This window comes from Amblyraja radiata, chromosome 9, assembly GCF_010909765.2.
Source record: "Amblyraja radiata isolate CabotCenter1 chromosome 9, sAmbRad1.1.pri, whole genome shotgun sequence".
Taxonomy (NCBI): domain Eukaryota; kingdom Metazoa; phylum Chordata; class Chondrichthyes; order Rajiformes; family Rajidae; genus Amblyraja; species Amblyraja radiata.
This window is the reverse complement of record NC_045964.1, coordinates 20711843-20731832: the sequence shown is the minus strand read 5'-3', so window position 1 is coordinate 20731832 and position 19990 is coordinate 20711843. Positions and strand designations below refer to the sequence as shown.

The window sequence follows — 19990 nt, the reverse complement described above, 5'->3', positions numbered from 1 at the left end:
ACTTGGATTTAAATTTACCAGTGGCTGTGGTGGGGTTTGAAATTAACCCCCCTGATCAACAATCAACAGTTGGGGGCGGCACGGCAGCGTAGCAGTAGAGCTACTGCCTAATGCCCCTGTCCCACTTAGGAAACCTTAACGGAAACCTCTGGAGACTTTGCGCCCCACCAAAGGTTTCCGTGCGGTTCCCGGAGGTTGCAGGTGGTTGCCGCAGGTTGCAGGTAGTGGAAGCAGGTAGGGAGACTGACAAATACCTCCGGGAACCTCCGGGAACCGCACGGAAACCTTGGGTGGGGCGCAAAGTCTCCAGAGGTTTCCGTTCAGGTTTCCTAAGTGGGACAGGGGCATTACAGTGCCAGAGACCGGAGTTCGATCCTGGTTACGAGTGCTTGTCTGTATGGAGTTTATACGTTCTCCCCATGACCAGTGTGGGTTTACTCTGAGTTCTTCGGTTTCCTCCCACACTCCAAAGACATACAGGTCCGTCAATGTATGGTATAATGTGAAATTGTCCCTAGTGTGTGTATGATATTGTTAATGTGTGGGGATCACTGGTAGGTGGGCCAAAGGGCCTGTTTCCACGCTGTATCTCTAAACTAAACTAAACAGTCCAGTCCACTGGATACCCATCGAATAAGTTAACCCCCTATGATATCATTACTACCTACTCCATCTGGGAGAACAGATGGGGCCTTAATTTAATATTATTGAATTCCTGTTGGAACTTAATGCTGAATCTGCTTCCACATTATCATGGCTCAGCATGTAAAATTAAATTCTCTTTATTCCCCTTTGAGTATTTGGGAATATTACTCATCTCGTTGCCTATTCTAGCTCATCAGCTGCTGAAATGAGGACATTAGTCTTTGTTCATCCCAAATCTGACCTTCGCATCCCTCTCACAGTCTCCCACCATTCATGCTGTGTTTGGCTGAACTGATCCAATCTCTTCAACCCCAACAAGACCCTAATGCAAACTGCCAAGCTTCACTGATCTACAATAATCATGGTCCATTGATAGGTTTGTTTTAATATTCCCATTTCTTACATTCTTAATACCTTGTGAGCTTTCTAAATTACCCAAGCTTGCAGTAGGTAACATCTCTACAAGTCTTCTAATTCCTGCTGCTCCAATATTGAAAGCCATTCATTCTGGTGTGTGATGCCCATCCCTGGCCTACATCCACAACCCTCTGCAATTTCTTGTGATCTTGAGCAGTGCTTAGTTCGTTTCAAATAACCCTTTCATTCCACCTCTCTCCATCTCCCCAGGTCTCTGGCGCTGTAAGTCAGCAACTCTACCTCTGCCCCGCTGTGCTGTTCTCAAATCAAAGTGTGATACAACCCAATAGTTGATTGGAAGTAATTCTGAGCAAACCAGGAAGTAAGGAGTCCCTATAAGGAAACGATTGGTTGAAAATTTATGTAGCGAGGCCTCTGGGGAGAAAGTCATGTTCGGCTGCAGCACAAATGGAAAGGTTGGTAGCAGCTGCATATCAGACTCGGTTTCTGAAATTCTGAATTTTGTAAGTTGCAATCTAGAATATATCGTGAAATTAAAAACAGATTGCTGAGGCTGGAAAGGTAAACTAGTACGAGAAAATGCTGGAAACCCTCAGCAAGTCAGGCAGCATCCAAAGATGATGAAACATGCATGCATGCAGATCGCACCTTTAAAGAAATGAGTATCAACGAAGGAGTGCAAAAAAAAAAGACGGCAAAAGATTTCAATGTTCTGCCAACCTTGATTCAGTTCATGCTTGCTTGAATTCCATGCAAGTGATTGATTCTGCCAAAGTCAAAAGAAAGCCTTTGCATAACCTGTCGTGATTACCAGGCTAACCTAGAGGTGAGAAACCCTGAGATGAGAAGTCCCAGTAACACTGCCGGATGACATGAAGCAAATATGTCACTTGGAAAGAACACATATGTTACTTTTGGTAGTGAAATTAGTGTTGGCTATGGCAGCGTTCTTTTGTTCCAGAAGGTAAACCTCCTTGATTGTTATCAGCAGGCCTATTATTTCTCTGTCACATCAGTTTCCAAAAGGAAGTGTAATTATCTCTTTAATCTGTCTCTACTGTCCCTTTTGAATGGCTATCATTAATAACCTATCTCACAAATTCTAATGCTCTGTGTCTAATGCAAGTGTCAAAGCTACAAGAATGAGTGGTTTCATTAAAAAGTACAGGGGATGACAATATATCTACATGGTTTCACACCAAAAAAAATTTAAACCTGACAGTCTGATATAATTATGAGATTTGCTTGAGTATAAACAGGTTGCAAAGGATACCAGTGAGCATACTGTCATGGTAAACACCGAACATGGAAGAATTTTGCGTAACTATTCATTTGCCTTACCTATTACATTCTACTATGCATTCCGAATTGTATTATTTTCCTTCATTACTGGACTAACTCTAAATAGTTTTCTTAATGTCATCCTTGTTATCTTGCCATACATTATTCCACTCCCTACCTTTCTTACACACTTTGACCTTTTGCACATGTGTGTGGCTTTATCCTGTAACTTCCACCAACTCATGACAACTGAACACAAGAGAGCGCCTGACAAATAACAAAATAAATATTAAACCTTCACTTCTTCTGGATGGAAGCCACTGTATCACAAACGACATTTAATCAAAAGACAGAGATGGCACATATCCAGCTGTTCGCTGATCTGCCCAGAATACTAATTGACACAGACTCATTAGCACTTATGATATTAACAGTGTGGTTCTCTTATCCCACATAGGGCTGACATTAGGTTGTAAAAAGTTCAGCTTTATTAATTGCTCTTCAATGAGAAACATTTTAATGAAAATTAATCATCTCCCAGGACTCGCAATGAGATAGAATTCTTCTGACATTCAGCACTAAGCTACTGAGGTGTAGTTACACCTGTTGCTAGAAGATTAAAGCTTCTCCACTATAGTTCTACGAGGAAGTCAGAATTAAATCCAGCACACAACAAAAGGTTGCAATTAACTGTCAGTTAAATGAACATCAATTATCAGTTGTTATTTTTTTCTCCATTAACCTTACAAAGCAGCAATAATTCAATTCTAATTTGTCCATAATGCGAAAAATAAAGTCAAACACCAATATTATTGTTCAGATGAATTCTCATTGGACATCATTGTTAGTTTGTCCTTAGAGCTTTCTCGATACAATTTGACGTAAAACTCATTTTCAGAAGGTGGACATTACAAGTAAAATTGATATTTAGTTGCGTTTAATTTAGAGATACAGCACAAAAACAGGCCTTTCTGCCCACTGAGTCCACGCCAATCAGCAATCATCCCATACACTAACACTATCCTACTAGGGACAATCATCCCGTACACTAACACTATCCTACTAGGGACAATCATCCCGTACACTAACACTATCCTACTAGGGACAATCATCCCATACACTAACACTATCCTACTAGGGACAATCATCCCGTACACTAACACTATCCTACTAGGGACAATCATCCCATACACTAACACTATCCTACTAGGGACAATTTTCAATTATTACCAAAGCCAATTAACCTACAAACCTGTACGTCTTTGGAGAGTAGGAGGAAACTGGAGCACCCGGAGAAAACCCACGCGGTCATGGGGAGAAGGTACAAACTTTGTACAGATAGTACCCGTAGTCAGGATCAAACCCGGGTCTCTGGTGATGTAAGACAGGAACTCTACCACTGCTCCTGGTAATTTGCTATTTATTTGCTATTGTGAAGGTGCTGGTGAGGTTGAAGATATTTTTAAATATTGGTGTCTATCTGGTGAAGGTACTATTTGGCAAGGAGTTGAAGGACCACCAACAATGAAACATGTTAATATCCAGGTCAGAATGGGGTTTGACTCAGTGCATCTCCAAACTATATGATAAAGCAGACAAATTTAAAATATATTTGATTTATATCAAAATATATATCAACCTAAAACTTTTCAATTTCCTCACATAGAAATATCCAATGGTCAGAGAATCAACAACCCTCGCCCATACCCTATCAGTACATGAAATAGGCCCCACTGCTCAAATGTACTTTTACAGGATCAGACATTGAAAGTGCACAGTAAAATGCCATTCAATCATGCTACTGTCGGCTCTTTGGTCGGCGTTCCAATTTTGTCCAAATCCTCATCTGTTTTTCATTATTCTGGAGATTTTTTCTTCTTGAGTATTTAAAGCTGAGTTTCACTGTTTGTATCACTAGTTATCATCTTCTCCACAGCCAGCAATGGACCATTGTGGGCTCCACCTTTCCTTAATCATCGTTGCTGGCTTTGACGTCCTTTGCATACTTTTTATTCCGTTTTTCTATATACCTTTTCATATCTCGTTTCACTCTTCCCTGACTCTCAATCTGAAGAAAGGTCTTGACCTGAAATGTCACTTATTCCTTTTCTCCAGAGATGATGCCTGACCCGCTGAGTTACTCCAGTTTTTTGTGTCTATCTTCGGTGTAATCCAGCACCTGCAGTTCCTTCCTGCACATTTTGTCTGCAAAGAACTGATCCTGATTTCCTCTGCAATAGGGCAGAGAGCTAGATTGCAATATGCTCAAAATGCTTTGCTTCTTTAGACTGACAACAATTTATTCTGAATTTATTGTCGCTTGAATCCAGTTGAGCAAAACAGGCAGAGATACTGAGATAAAAGTTTTCTAAGGTTTATCATTTGCTGTCTAAGGCCCCAAATATATGATTAGATATGTAGTAGAGTTATTTGTGAAATATCATCTGTATAAACATGCAGTACAGCCTGAAATCGTGCACATTTGCTGGTCTACTTGAATAATCACATTACATTTTGGGAGAGATATTAGAAACATAGAAACATAGAAACATAGAAAATAGGTGCAGGAGTAGGCCATTCGGCCCTTCGAGCCTGCACCGCCTTTCAATATGATCATGGCTGATCATCCAACTCAGTATCCTGTACCTGCCTTATCTCCATACCCCCTGATCCCTTTAGCCACAAGGGCCACATCTAACTCCCTCTTAAATATAGCCAATGAACTGGCCTCAACTACCTTCTATGGGAGAGAATTCCAGAGATTCACCACTCTCTGTGTGAAAAAAGTTTTCCTCATCTCGGTCCTAAAAGATTTCCCCCTTATCCTTAAACTGTGACCCCTTGTTCTGGACTTCCCCAACATCGGGAACAATCTTCCTGCATCTAGCCTGTCCAACCCCTTAAGAATTTTGTAAGTTTCTATAAGATCCCCCCTCAATCTTCTAAATTCTAGCGAGTACAAACCGAGTCTATCCAGTCTTTCTTCATATGAAAGTCCTGACATCCCAGGAATCAGTCTGGTGAACCTTCTCTGTACTCCCTCTATGGCAAGAATGTCTTTCCTCAGATTAGGAGACCAAAACTGTATGCAATACTCCAGGTGTGGTCTCACCAAGACCCTGTACAACTGCAGTAGAACCTCCCTGCTCCTATACTCAAATCCTTTTGCTATGAATGCTAACATACCATTCGCCTTCTTCACTGCCTGCTGCACCTGCATGCCTACTTTTAATGACTGGTGTACCATGACACCCAGGTCTCGTTGCATCTCCCCCTTTCCTAATCGGCCACCATTCAGATAATAATCTACTTTCCTGTTTTTGCCACCAAAGTGGATAACCTCACATTTATCCACATTATGCTGCATCTGCCATGCATTTGCCCACTCACCCAGCCTATCCAAGTCACCTTGCAGCCTCCTAGCATCCTCCTCACAGCTAACACTGCCCCCCAGCTTAGTGTCATCCGCAAACTTGGAGATGTTGCATTCAATTCCCTCGTCCAAATCATTAATATATATCATAAATAGCTGGGGTCCCAGAACTGAGCCTTGCGGTACCCCACTAGTCACTGCCTGCCATTGTGAAAAGGACCCGTTTACCCCTACTCTTTGCTTCCTGTCTGCCAGCCAGTTCTCTATCCACATCAATACTGAACCCCCAATACCGTGTGTTTTAAGTTTGTATACTAATATTGGTCACTTAATGTTAATTTAATTCTTAATAAATTTGAAGACAGCTGCCTAGCCTATAGGAATAGATTATGACCTAATACAGAATATGTTTTAAATATTTCTGCTTTATCAGACAGATCTGATTGCACTACAAACAAAACAGCCTGACAAAGTGAACACTGTGGACTCAAACTTCAATCACCTATTGTTTTCAATATTGTGCAAATGAAAACGGATGTTCTTCAGGGACCTATGGCTGGACACTCACGGAGCCCATGGATCCTATCTGCACAATACCTGTGTCAATCGCCCACACAAGTCTAACAGGGATAGATGGATACAGACATTCCTGGAAACTTTAATGAGACAAAACATGACTCAGTGGGTCAGGCAGCATCTCTGGAGAAAAGGATGTCACATTTCAGTCTGAAGAAGGATGGCGACCAGAAATGTCACCTGTTCTTTCTCGCCATAGATGCTGCCTAACCCGCTGAGTTTCTCCAGCAATTTGTATATACCAGCAACTGCAGTCCCTTCCTACACAATTATTAACATGAATCATCCACATAAGCCTATGATTTCCAGTGGGACAGTGGGACAGTCTAGGACCGGAGGTCACAGCCTCAGAATGAAAGGACATTATTTTAGGAAGGAGATGAGGAGGAATTTCTTCAGTCAGAAGGTGGCGAATTTGTGGAATTCTTTGCCACAGAAAGCTGTGGAGATCAAGTCAGTGCATAATATTCAGGCAGGGATAGACAGATTCTTGATTAGTACGGAGGTTATGGGGAGAAGGCAGGAGAATGGGGTTAGGAGGGAGAGAAAGATCTGCCATGATTGAATGGCAGAGTAGACTTGATGGGCTGAATGGCTTAATTCTGCTCCTATCATTTATGACCTTATGACATGATTTCCACGTTGTAATGCACAATATAATTGCCTCGTTGTGGGGCTCTTCGGACCATGCATTTCTTCAGGGACCTATTGCTGGACACTCACGGAGCCCATGGATCCTATCTGCACAATACCTGTGTCAATCGCCCACACAAGTCTAACCAACAACCAGAACAGCTTACACTGCCAATGTGAAACAGAAATGGCATGTGCCAGTAAGGCAGAGTGTACATATGCAGATCAATAAATAAATAGCTTGATTACATTTAATAATAATAATAATAATACATTTTATTTATGGGCGCCTTTCAAGAGTCTCAAGGACACCTTACAAAAATTGAGCATGTATAGGAAAAACATGTAAGGGGAATGAAATAAATAGTAGAGACATGACTAGTACACAAAGTAAAGACAGAATTCAATACAAAACACAGCATGAGGCAATTAATGCACAGATGAAAAGGGACGGGGACGTGGGGCTAAGGATAGGCAGAGGTGAAGAGATGGGTCTTGAGGCGGGACTGGAAGATGGGGAGGGACACGGAATTGCGGATCAGTTGGGGGAGGGAGTTCCAGAGCCTGGGAGCTGCCCTGGAGAAGGCTCTGTCCCCAAAACTGCGGAGGTTGGACTTGTGGATGGAGAGGAGACCGGCTGATGTGGATCTGAGGGACCGTGAGGGTTGGTAGGGGGAGAGGAGGTCAATGAGATATGTGGGGGCCAGATGGTGGAGGGCTTTGTAGGTGAGGACCAGGATTTTGTAGGTGATCCGGTGGGAGACGGGAAGCCAGTGAAGTTTTTTGAGGACTGGAGTGATGTGATGCCAGGATTTGGTGTGGGTGATGAGTCGGGCGGCTGCGTTCTGGACCAGTTGGAGTCGTTTAATCATTTTTATCTTGTGAGTGAATACTGTTATTTTGGTTTAGAAAGCTTCGTGAAAAATAATTCAAAAAGAAAAACAAGTCATAATGTATATCCAGGAATCAGGTAATCATCTCCTGATGTTCATTATTTTTAATAATAGTACAAATAGCATGGACTGAATGCATATCTCACAATTCATTATTAAGTAAAAATATGGGGTCTTGATAATAAGAGCACTTTTTCAATGTTATCTTTGATATACTTCAATGGAACAAAATTAATAAAAACACTTTACTTAATGGAGGAACAGATCCAATTAGCTTAAGTAACACTTGATATGTTAGTGATGTTGGATCCCTGTATTTTCAGCATTTCAAGTGGTACTCTGACCAGCTTTCATTGTTGGTGATAGTGAACGTGATGTATGTTTTCTGCTTATATATTCTGGTGTATTATGAAGCAATGCTAATTACTTCACATCTTCCCTCAAAAGTGTCACTGGACAATTTGTCTAATTAGCTTAATTGTATTACATCATCCAAAAGCGCTTTTGTAAATGGACAGTTGAGATATTTCCAGCTGCCAGCAATTTTGTGAAGAAACTAGTCGGTGATTACAAGCCATGGACTTTCTGCATGAATACAATAATCACATAAACATAGCAACCTATGGGATAAATGACCCCAATGCAATATTTCCAAGCTGTTCCAAATGTATTCATTAGGTGAAGTCCAGAAGTCTTTCAGTCCTTTTAGCAATTAGGAAGTAGTGAACTTCAAAGTACAGTAAACCCTCATTATACTGAACCATGGGGGGGAGGGGGGAATGGTGCCGATTGTGCGCAAGAATTGAGTCCGGTATTATCATTGTATCAGTAGAAACAAACAACATTGCTGGTTTGCTGGTTAATACACAAAATGACACAAAGTACTGGAGTAACAGCGGGTCAGGCAACATCACCGACCTCGGATGAACATGAGGAGGTGGACTGAAGTTTTTACTGCGTTCCTTCACAGTGGAAAATGTTGACTGCTGTGGGGGGACGTTCATGTTAAATTCTATAGTGTGTTGTGTCATTTTAATTTTTTTTAATTTTTATGGAAATATGGAAACCTAATTTCTAATTCCTAATTTCTTCTATGTAAAGCACTTTGGTTTCAACGCGAGTTGATTCAAACGTGCTATCTAAATAAAAATTACTTACTTACTTACTATCACTGGAGAACATGGATAGGTGCCGTTTCGGGTCACGACCCTTCTTCAGACTCTCTCGTTGTAAGAGGCAGGGGAGGGGGTACAAGCCAGGGGTGGTGCGGGAAGCTGTTGGTGGGGATGTCTGCTATTACCGGAATCTCTAATAAAGAGGTCCGGTAAAATGAGGGTACACTGTATTTGGCCATTTGAGTGGCTGCCATTTTAATGGGCCGACTGGGTATTTGGGTTTGGATCATAGTCTTAGATTAGGAACAATGGAGTGAGGTTTTTGCAAAACTTAAATCGTAGTATAGGTGAATGGACGGTCTCTGTGCTGTAAATTTGATGGCATTGTATGCAATGTCCATGGTGTATTGTGCTAACTGCACTTTTAAGAAGCGCAGCCTAATGTAGCCTGCTCCAAATTTCATTCAAGTGAAGTCAATGGGACAATTTTCAGGAGACAGTGTTGAACAACTATATAACATGTTCACCATGATTGACAGGAGCATTTTTAAAAATATTACATTTAGTCCAACTCTCCAAAGAAGTAAGAAAGATACCAGGTGGCATCTTCTGGAAGTTGGATGGTGATTCAATTTATCACATCACTGCTAAGACGGAGGAATTGAGAGTAGGGGTCAGAGTCTTTGCAGGAGGCAGAGTGGGAAGATGTGAAGTCTCGTCTCTACTCTCAATTCCTTTGTTTATGTTGCATCTGTGTTCCATCATAGATGAGACCTTCACACTGGTATCCTCGATATCCTACAGCTCTGCTCCAGCTCCCCCTCAACCCAGTCACAACAGGGACAGAATCCCCCCAGTCCTCACGGTAAAGTTGCTGCCATACAGTGCCGGAGACCTGGGTTCAATCCTCACTATGGGTGCTGTCCGTACAGAGTTTGTACGCTTTTCCTGTGACCACGTGGGTTTACTCCAGGTGCTCTGGTTTCCTACCGCATTCGAAAGAAGAGCAGGTTTGTAGGTTAATTGGTTTCTGTAAAATTGTCCCGATGTGTGGAGGTTGAACTAGTGTATGGGTGATTGCTGGTCACCATGGACTCGGTGGGCCAAAGGGCCTGTTTCCATGCTTTATCTCTAAACTAAACTAAACTTAGGTTTCGGGCCAAGACTGCTTACGTAACTTTGAGATGGTTGAATAAGAGGTAAGTTTAAGGATTTTTTTAACCTGTGTCACTTGTGTTAAATGGAAAGAACCTCGATGATGACCAAACGTTCCACCATGCACTGCATTATCGGTTGGCATCAATTTTGGTTCTGCAGACCAACAACTTAATTACTGCACCGTTGGAGTTGAGACATAGCCGAAGGGTTTCAATAAAAATGTCAATTTAAAAGCAACTAAACTTGGCAGAATTGAGGACAAAAGCAGTCACCCTAAATCTTGCAGTTCTAAGCAATATGACCATCAGCTACTTAATTTCTTCATGGGTTGCCTGGAGAGCAACTTCTTCAAACAGCAAATAAATGCATGTAATAAATAATGCAAATGCATCAAAATCAGTACCAAAGCGTGTAGGAGGCATTCGAAAGAAGATTGAAATGTTTAAGTAGAGATTTTTTTGCTTCTTTGCAAAGGCTTTGTGCATGGGAAATCATGTCTCACATATCTTACAAGAGTTTTTTTGAAGAGGTCATGAAGAGGACTGATGAGTGCAGGGCAGTGGACGTTGTCTATATGGATTTTAGCAATGCCCTTGACAGTCCGCCTTGGCTTACACAATCTCCCGGTTGCCAAACACTTAAGCTCCTCTTCCCATTCCCATACTGACCTTTCCGTCCTGGGCCTCCTCCACTGTCAGAGTGAGGGCCGAATGCAAATTGGAGGAACAGCATCTCATATTTCAATTGGGCAGCTTACAACTTAGCTGTATGGATATTGATTTTTTTTTGATAAAGTGCCACACGTGAGGCTGCTAAGGATCATCTTCAATGGTATCAAAGGGCAGATACTAGCAGGGATAGCAGGTTGGCTGGATAGTAGAAGGCAGAGTGGCAATAAAGGGGGAATTTTCTGGTTGGCTGTTAGTGACTAGTAGAGTTCTGCAAGGGTCAGTGCTGGGGCCGCTACACTTCACGTTGTATATTAATGATTTGGGCGAGGGGATTGAATGCTTTTTGGCAAAGATTGCAGATGATGCAAAAATAAGTGGAGGGACATGTAGTGTAGAGAAAGCAGAGACTCTGCAGATAGACTTGGACAGGTTGGGAGAGTGGGCAGAGAAGTGGCAGATGGAACATAATGTAGCAAAGTGTGGAGTCATGCATTTTGGCAGTAGGAATAAAGGTGTAGACTATTTTCTAAATGGGGTGAGAATCCAGAAATTGGAAGTGCAAAGGGGCTTGGGGGTGCTGGTGCAGGATTCCCAAAAAGTTAATCTGCAAGTCGAATCGGTAGTAAAGAAAGCGAACTCAATTTATTTCAGGAGGGCTTGTAGACAAAAACAGATATGTAATGTTGAGGCTCTATAAAGCGCTGGTTAGGCCACATTTGGAATAATGTGAGCAATTTTAGGCACCATATCTGAGGAAGGATGTGCTGGCTCTGGAGAGAGTCTGGAGGTTTACAAGAATGATCCCAGGAATGAGTAGGTTAACATATGATGAGCATTTGTCGGCACTGGGCCTGTACTCGCTGGTGTTTAGAAGAATGAGGGGGGGACCTCATTGAAACATATAGAATTGTGAAAGGCTTGGATAGAGTGGATGTGGAGAGGATTTTCCACTAGTGGGAGGGTCTAGGTCATAGCCTCAGAATTAAAGGACGTTCTTTTAGGAAGGAGATGAGGAGAAATCTCTTTAGTCAGAGGGTGGTGAATTTGTGGAATTCTTTGCCACAGAAGGCTGTGGAGGCCGTCAGTGGATATATTTAAGGCAGAGATAGATAGATTCTTGATTAATACAGGTGTCAGAGGTAATGGGGAGAAGGAAGGAAAATGGGGTTAGGAGGGAGAGATAGATCAGCCATGAGTGAATGGTGGATTAGACTTGATGGGCCAAAGTTTCACTGTCATCCTGCTTCGTTTCATTCTTGTTCTCGTTAGTTTCACTCATTATCACCTTCTCCTCAGCCAACAATGGACCATTGTGGGCTCCACGTTCCTTGATCATCGATGCTGCTTTCGATTTGTCCCTTTACATACCTTTCATTCATCTGTTCTTTGTACCTCTTCATATCTCTAATTTCCCTCTCCCCTGACTGTAAGTTTGGAGAAGGGTCGCGACCTGAAACGCCACCTATTCCTTTTCTCCAGAGATGCTGCCTGACCCGTTGAGTTACTCCAGCATTTTGTGTCTATCTTCAGTTGTTGTGGAGGGCTGCTTTTCTGATTGGAGGCTGGTGACCAGTGGAATGCTGAACGGGTTGATGTTGGGTCCACTGTTATTTGTAATCTTTGTAAATAATTTGGATGACAGTGTATTTAACATTGTTAGTAAATTTGCAGATGACACCAAAAATAGTAGTATAGTGGACAGTGATGAAGAATATCTAAGTTCACAACCGGATCTAGATCGGTTGGGAAGGTCCTAAACGAGCTACCAGAGGAAGCAATAGAAGCAGATACACTTGGGACCTTTAAAATGTCTTTGGACAGATACAGATAGGAAGGGTTCTGAAGGTTAAAGAGCAAATGCAGGTAGATGGTATTAGCCCAGAATGTTAACATGATCGGCATGGAGAAGGTGAGCCAATCGGTCTGTTTCCGTCATGATATAGAGCTATGACTATCTGGCTAGATATAAATATAAAATTGGCCCTAGTGTGTGTAGGATAGTGTTAATGTGCAGGGATCGCTGGTCGGTGCGGAAACAGTGGGCTGAAGGGCCTGTTTCCACGCTGTATCTCTAAACTAAAAGGCATAAAATTGATAGAATGAGATTTTTTTTCCCCCACAAGAATATTTTAACCAAAGATAATCAAAATGTAAATATGTAACTTCGGTAGAATCTGAGTAACAAATTTAATTAATACTTGCTGTTTGATATGTGGAGTATAATAAGTGGCTTTCATTTATAGTGAAAGGGATTTGAACTCACTTTTATAGTTTGATGATTAAAAACATCTCTCATGGTGTGACATAATTGAATAATAATAATAATAATGGATGGGATTTATAAAGCGCCTTTCTAGAATACTCAAGGCGCTTTACATCGCTTTATTCATACACTCCTCAGTCACACTCGGTGGTGGTGAGCTACTTCTGTAGCCACAGCTGCCCTGGGGCAGACTGACGGAAGCGTGGCTGCTAATCTGCGCCTACGGCCCCTCCAACCACCACCAATCACTCACACACATTCACACACAGGCAAAGGTGGGTGAAGTGTCTTGCCCAAGGACACAACCACAGTATGCACTCCAAGCGGGATTCGAACCGGCTACCCTTCCGGTCGCCAGCCGAACACTTAGCCCATTGTGCCATCTGTCGTCCCCAAAATGAGATGAATCAGAAATGTGGAACATAAACTACTCATTGAATCATGCAGCATGGAAACAGACCCTTCAGCTCCCCTGAATCTGCGACAACCATTAAGCACCCATTTGCACTAATCATGTGTCACAGTGACGCAACGGTAGAGTTACTGCGTTACAGCGCTTGCAGCGCCGGAGACCCGGGTTTGATCCCGACTACGGAGTTTGTACGTTCTCCCTGTGACCACGTGGGTTTTCTCTGAGATCTTCGGTTTCCTCCCACACTCCAAAGACGTACAGGTTTGTAGGTTAACTGGCTCGGTATAAGTGTAAATTGTCCTTAGTGTGTGTAGGATAGTGTTAATGTAGGAGTGGGCGGCGCAACTCTTGTCAGCAGCGGCCTCTGCAGTCCGTCTGTCTTTTTTATTGTTTTCTGTCTTGTTCTATGTAGTTTTTATTGTTTTATTGTTTTTTTTTGTTGGGGTATGTGTGTGTGGGGGTGGGGTGGGGGAACTTTAAGGTCTTTCCCCTGCACGGGAGACCCGACCTTTTCTTTGTCGGGTCTCCGTTGTCGTTGGGGCTGCAACGTGGAGCGGCCTCCGACAGGAATGACCTGGGGCTCCAGTCGCGGAGCTGCGGATTTACTCACCATCACGGAGCTGGCCGAGTCCGGAGCGGGTGTAGCTGTGGTGGACGCTGCTGTGACCCGACACCCGGAGATTCGGAAGCTCCTACCGCAGGTCTGTGGACAGTAATACCGGGAGCCCGCGGGTCCCTGCTGGGAGACCGCTTTTCGGGGCTTCCGCAACGGCGACTTCTCCCACCCGAGTTGCGGGGTTGAAGATTACCTGGAGCGAGGCCTTACATCACCGCCCCGCGCGGCTTGGAATGGCTGCGGGACTTTGTGAGCGCCCGCCGGGGCTCCAACACCAAGAGCCCGCCGGGGCTCCAACACCAAGAGCCCGCCGGGGCTCCAACACCAAGACCCGGTGCGCGGCCTTGCATCACCCGGCGTGGCTTTAATGGCTGCGGGACATTTAACATCGCCCGCCGGGGGCTTTGACTCTGTCTTTGACTCTGACATGGGGGGGGAGAGGGGAGTGCAGGGGAGAGATATGTTTAAGTTTTGCCTTCCATCACAGTGAGGAGGACTCACTGTGATGGATGTTTATGTGAATTGAATTGTGTTGGTGTGTGTCTTGGTTCTTTTTTTTGTATGGCTGCAGAAACCAAATTTCGTTTGAACCTCATGTGAGGTTCAAATGATAATAAAAGGTATTGTATTGTATTGTATTGTATTGTATGTGTGGCGATTGCTGGTCGGTGCGGACTTGGTGGGTCAAACGCCTGTTTCCGCACTTTCTTTCCAATATTACCATCGATCTGTCATGGACGAACTTCATTGAAGTGACAGCCAAGCAGGCACCAATACATTGATTTCCTCAGGAGACTAAGGAAATTCGGCATCTCTCCAATCATTCTGACAAACCATAGAAAGCCTACTGTTGGGTTGCAAAACAGCTTGGTTTGAGACCAGCTTTGCCCGAGACCGCAAAAAATTGCAGTTGTGGATATAGCCCAGTCCCTCACAAAGACCCAACCTCCACACCATTGATTCCATCTACACTTCGCGCTGCCTCAGAGAAGCAGCCAACACAATCACCACAGACATTCATTCCTTGTGTAGTAAGGAACTGCTAATTTAAATCGAAGATAGACACAAAATGCTGGAGTGACTCAATGGGACAGGCGGCTATCTTCGATTTAAACCAGCATCAATGGTAGTTTAAAACAACCAACCAGTTCTTTCCTACACAAGGAATGAATGACCGTGGTGATTATGTTCCATCACTGGAGAGAAAGAATTCCTTTCCTCCAGAGATGCTGCCTGTCCCGCTGAGTTACTCCAGCATTTTGTGTCTGCCATTCATTCCTTCTTCTCTTCGCTCCTGTCAGGCAGAAGATACAGAAGTTTGAAAGTTCGCACCACCAGAGTCAGAAACACCTTCTTCCTCTCTGTTTCAGATTTCTGAACGGTCCTTCCATAAACTCGGGTACTTTCTGATTCATCTCTACCCCATTGCAGATATTGGACTATGGATCTGGTGTGCTGCAATGGTGAGAACCATATTGTACACTCTGTGCTCTATCTATTATACTGATTGCATTTATGTATGGCAGGTGTCGGGGCAGGCGAGCCGAACTGGGAACTGCAGCCAGTCCCGGGAACGCAAGCTGATCTAGGAACTGCAGCTAGTCCCGGGAACGCAAGCTGATCTAGGAACTGCAGCTAGTCCCGGGGCACGCAGGCCACCTGGGCGCTACAGCCAGTCCCGGGAACGCAAGCTGATCTAGGAACTGCAGCTAGTCCCGGGGCACGCAGGCAACCTGGGCGCTACAGCCAGTCCCGGGGCAGGCAAGCTGACCTGGGAACTGCAGCTAGTCCCGGGGCTGACCTGGGAACTGACCTGGGAACTGCAGAAAACTAATTGAAAAACATGTGAAAACTAATGCGAAAAACTACACCAAGTGTCACAATATGGCGATAGATGTGGCCCTCCATCCACTCACAGACATGGGTCCTGGCCCCAATGCAGAACAAGGTTGACGACTCCTTTGGTATCATCTGATTTGATTGGACAGCATGCAAAACAAAGCTTTTCACTGTTCTTCCATAAACATGACAATAATAAACCGAAACCTAGACTAATGAATCCACCAACCAGTCCGCATATCATTCGAATGTGGGAGAGGTGCAGGAGCACCAGAGGGATATTCACATGGTCACAGGGAGAACATGCAAATTGCACATAAACAGCACCCAGGGTCAGGATTAAACCCAGATCACTGGAGCTGCACTGAGGCAGCAATTGTACCAGCTACACCATTGTACCCCTCGAAGATTTTTATTAAATCAATTTAGTGTCTTGTACAACCATGAATGTAATGAAGATGAAAATAGAAAATAGAACCGTAAGGAGAAGAAGAATAAAATAAAGAACAAGGGAGAAGTGTAGATGAGAAAGAATAATGAGAGGATTATACTTGTTTTGAAATTAACTGATATGAATACATGTATTTATGTTCAATAGCAGATGAAAATTGTCACATACCCATGCTTTAAAGATGGCATTTCAAGTTACGATATGTAAGGGGTATATATAATAAGTGCCTTTCATTTATAGAACTTGGGATTTGAACTCAATCTATAGTATGGGGATTAAAAACTTCTCTCATTGGGCCACGTATTGTATGTTAACGCTATTCCCAGTGATTGCACAAAACAAATTATTTTATACTTCGAACGGAGCATGTTTTGTGTTGACTGTTAGGTTGCCTTAAGAATTCCATGAACCTTTGAACAGTTGATCCCGAGGTCTTTATTGCAGAAACTTTTATTTATTTCTAAGTAACAACTACTGGTTTCAAAACTGAGGGCTAAACAAATAAACTCTTGATGGTGCATGAAAGAGCATTTTACACATTGTACGAAGTTTAATTCATGAATGATTCAATTTCTCTGCTCTCTCTCTTATTTAATGGATAATATACGTTTAAGCAGAAATTTGTTAACCAAGATGTTATGGTGGCAACTACTCTATTTGCATCATGAAAGAGTGTTCACCAATACACCTTCATAGTAATTAGTCCCCTGTCCACTCCACTGCCCTTCTCTCCTCTCATTCCTTATTCCTATCTTTGCAGCATTTTGCTGTGAAAGATCAGGTTGGGTAGCCTGTGTGCGAGAAACCTAATCGATTCTTCTTAAACCTCCTATACTCAAATCCTTTTGCTATGAAAGCTAACATACCATTCGCTTTCTTCACTGCCTGCTGCACCTGCATGCCCACTTTCAATGGCTGGTGTACCATGACACCCAGGTCTCGCTGCATCTCCCCTTTTCCTAGTCGGCCACCATTTAGATAATAGTCTGCTTTCCTGTTTTTGCCACCAAACAGGAAAGCAGACTATTATCTAAATGGTGGCTGACTAGGAAAAGGGGAGATGCAGCGAGACCTGGGTGTCATGGTACACCAGTCATTGAAAGTGGGCATGCAGGTGCAGCAGGCAGTGAAGAAAGCGAATGGTATGTTAGCTTTCATAGCAAAAGGATTTGAGTATAGGAGCAGGGAGGTTCTACTGCAGTTGTATAGGGTCTTGGTGAGACCACACCTGGAGTATTGCGTACAGTTTTGGTCTCCAAATCTGAGGAAGGACATTATTGCCATAGAGGGAGTGCAGAGAAGGTTCACCAGACTGATTCCTGGGATGTCAGGACTGTCTTATGAAGAAAGACTGGATAGACTTGGTTTATACTCTCTAGAATTTAGGAGATTGCGAGGGGATCTTATAGAAACTTACAAAATTCTTAAGGGGTTGGACAGGCTAGATGCAGGAAGGTTGCTCCCGATGTTGGGGAAGTCCAGGACAAGGGGTCACAGCTTAAGGATAAGGGGGAAATCCTTTAAAACCGAGATGAGAAGAACTTTTTTCACACAGAGAGTGGTGAATCTCTGGAACTCCCTGCCACAGAGGGTAGTCGAGGCCAGTTCATTGGCTATATTTAAGAGGGAGTTAGATGTGGCCCTTGTGGCTAAGGGGATCAGAGGGTATGGAGAGAAGGCAGGTACGGGATACTGAGTTGGATGATCAGCCATGATCATATTGAATGGCGGTGCAGGCTCGAAGGGCCGAATGGCCTACTCCTGCACCTAATTTCTATGTTTCTATGTTTCTAAACCTCAAGGCCTTAATGCCTGGCTGTGTACAAGGACAGAGATCAGGAGCTTTCAGGGGATGGTTAGGGTCTCCTGATTTGTTATGCTAGCTATTATATTATATAATATTATATGATATTATATTATATTATTATATGTCCACCACCAATTTTCAGGTACCCTTGGTTCCAGAGCCTAACCGCATTATCCGTTTTGATCGTCTCGGGGGTGGTGGGCAAGACATCAGCCCCCAAAGTCGTCTGTGGAATTTGGCTATGGGAACGGATCTGCCGGATCCAGCCAGGCCGGGGTTTCAGAGCCCCGGCCGTAGACGGCAAATTTGACCCGCCGATCGGCGCAGAAGTCCCGATGAGGTAGAGATGAGGTAGAGACAGGAAGGCACTGCAACGGGTGGTGAAAACCGCTCAGCACATCATCGGTGCCCCGCTCCCTGCCATGGATGCCTTCCACCGCAAACGGTGTCTGAGACGGGCCGGGAAAATCATCAAGGACTCCTCTCACCCTAACTATGGACTATTTGCCCTCCTCCCATCAGGGAGGCGGTACAGGAGCCTCAGGTCTCGCACAAGCAGGCTGAGGAACAGCTTTTTCAATAACACCATTACACTGCTGCACTCACAGTCCCGTCGCCAGCTATCTTTTATACTCTCCCATTTGTATACATTTATTTGCCTATGTACCAGTTTAATTCATCCACAGTGCACACATTGTTTAACCAGTATTTTTATTTCTACTATCTTGCACTATGACCAGACGCTAAACTGCATTTCCTTGTACCTGTACTCGTATTTGTGCAATGACAATAAAGTTGAATTGAATTGAATTGAATTGAATTGAATCAGCTGCATTTTTTGTGGGGACTTCCAGAAGGGATTTTTGTGGGGACTTCCGGGAGGGATTTCAAGTGAGCTTTCGTTATCTTCTCCGGATTAAAAGAGGCACCAGGTCATCAGTTGCCTACACACATCCACTCCTTACACACTAGGGGCAGTTTACAGAGGCAAATCAGCCCCCAAACCCCCACATCTTTGAAATGTGGGAGGATACTAGAGCACCCAGACTAGAGGAAATCACGCAGTCAGAGGGAAAACGTGCAAACTCCACCCAGAGAGCACCCGAGGTCAGGATCGATTAAACAGTTGGCAGCAGATCACTGACATATTTGAAAAATAATGGATGTTTTTATGCTCTGACTAGGAGATGGAGATTTCATTTCAATGGGGTGTCATGCAGCTAAACATCTGGATCAAATACGTGCTGGCATGGTGGTGTAACAGTAGAGTTGCTGCCTTGTAGCACCAGAGGTCCGGGTTTTGATCTTGACGACGGGTGCTGTCTGTACAGAGTTTGTACGTTATCCCCATGACCTGTGTGGGTTTTCTCTGGGTGCTCATGTTTCCTCCCACACTCCAAGACGTACAGGTTTGTAGGCTAATTGGCATAGTAAAATTGTAAATTGTCCCTAGTGGTAGGATAGTGCTATTGTGCGGGGATCACTGGTCGGCACGGACTCGTGGGCCAAAGGGCCTGTTTCCAAAACTAAACTAAACTAACATTGCTGCATTACAACACCAAAGACATGGATTCGATCCTAACTAAGGATGCTGTCTATACAGAGTTTGTATGTTCTCCCTATGACCACATGGGTTTTTACCGGGTTCTCCGGTTTCCTCCCACATTCCAAAGACGTGTAGGTTTGTAAGTCGATTAGCTTGTATACTTGTCCCTAGAGTGCAGGATACACCTGGTGTACGGGGCGATTGTTAGTTGACGCTGACTCGATGAGACAAATAATCTGTTTCCATGCTGCATCTGTAAACTAAATGTATCAGATGGCAGAAGGGGCAGGCACAAGTCCTCTGTTTCATCCCTCATCACTCCTGCTACTGTCC

At 43.7% G+C, this 19990-nt stretch overlaps 1 protein-coding gene and 1 long non-coding RNA gene across 2 annotated transcripts in view; both read right to left on the bottom strand.

The window, feature by feature from the left end:
- LOC116976848 (deubiquitinase DESI2-like) overlaps positions 1-19990 on the bottom strand; it is a 127075-nt gene that overhangs the window by 44563 nt on the left and 62522 nt on the right. The window lies entirely within an intron of this gene.
- On the bottom strand, positions 92-19740 carry LOC116976849. The gene is made up of 3 exons (XR_004413061.1): positions 19678-19740; positions 15969-15973; positions 92-103 (listed from the first exon to the last, which is right to left on the bottom strand). It is a non-coding gene; the product is annotated as an uncharacterized LOC116976849 (long non-coding RNA).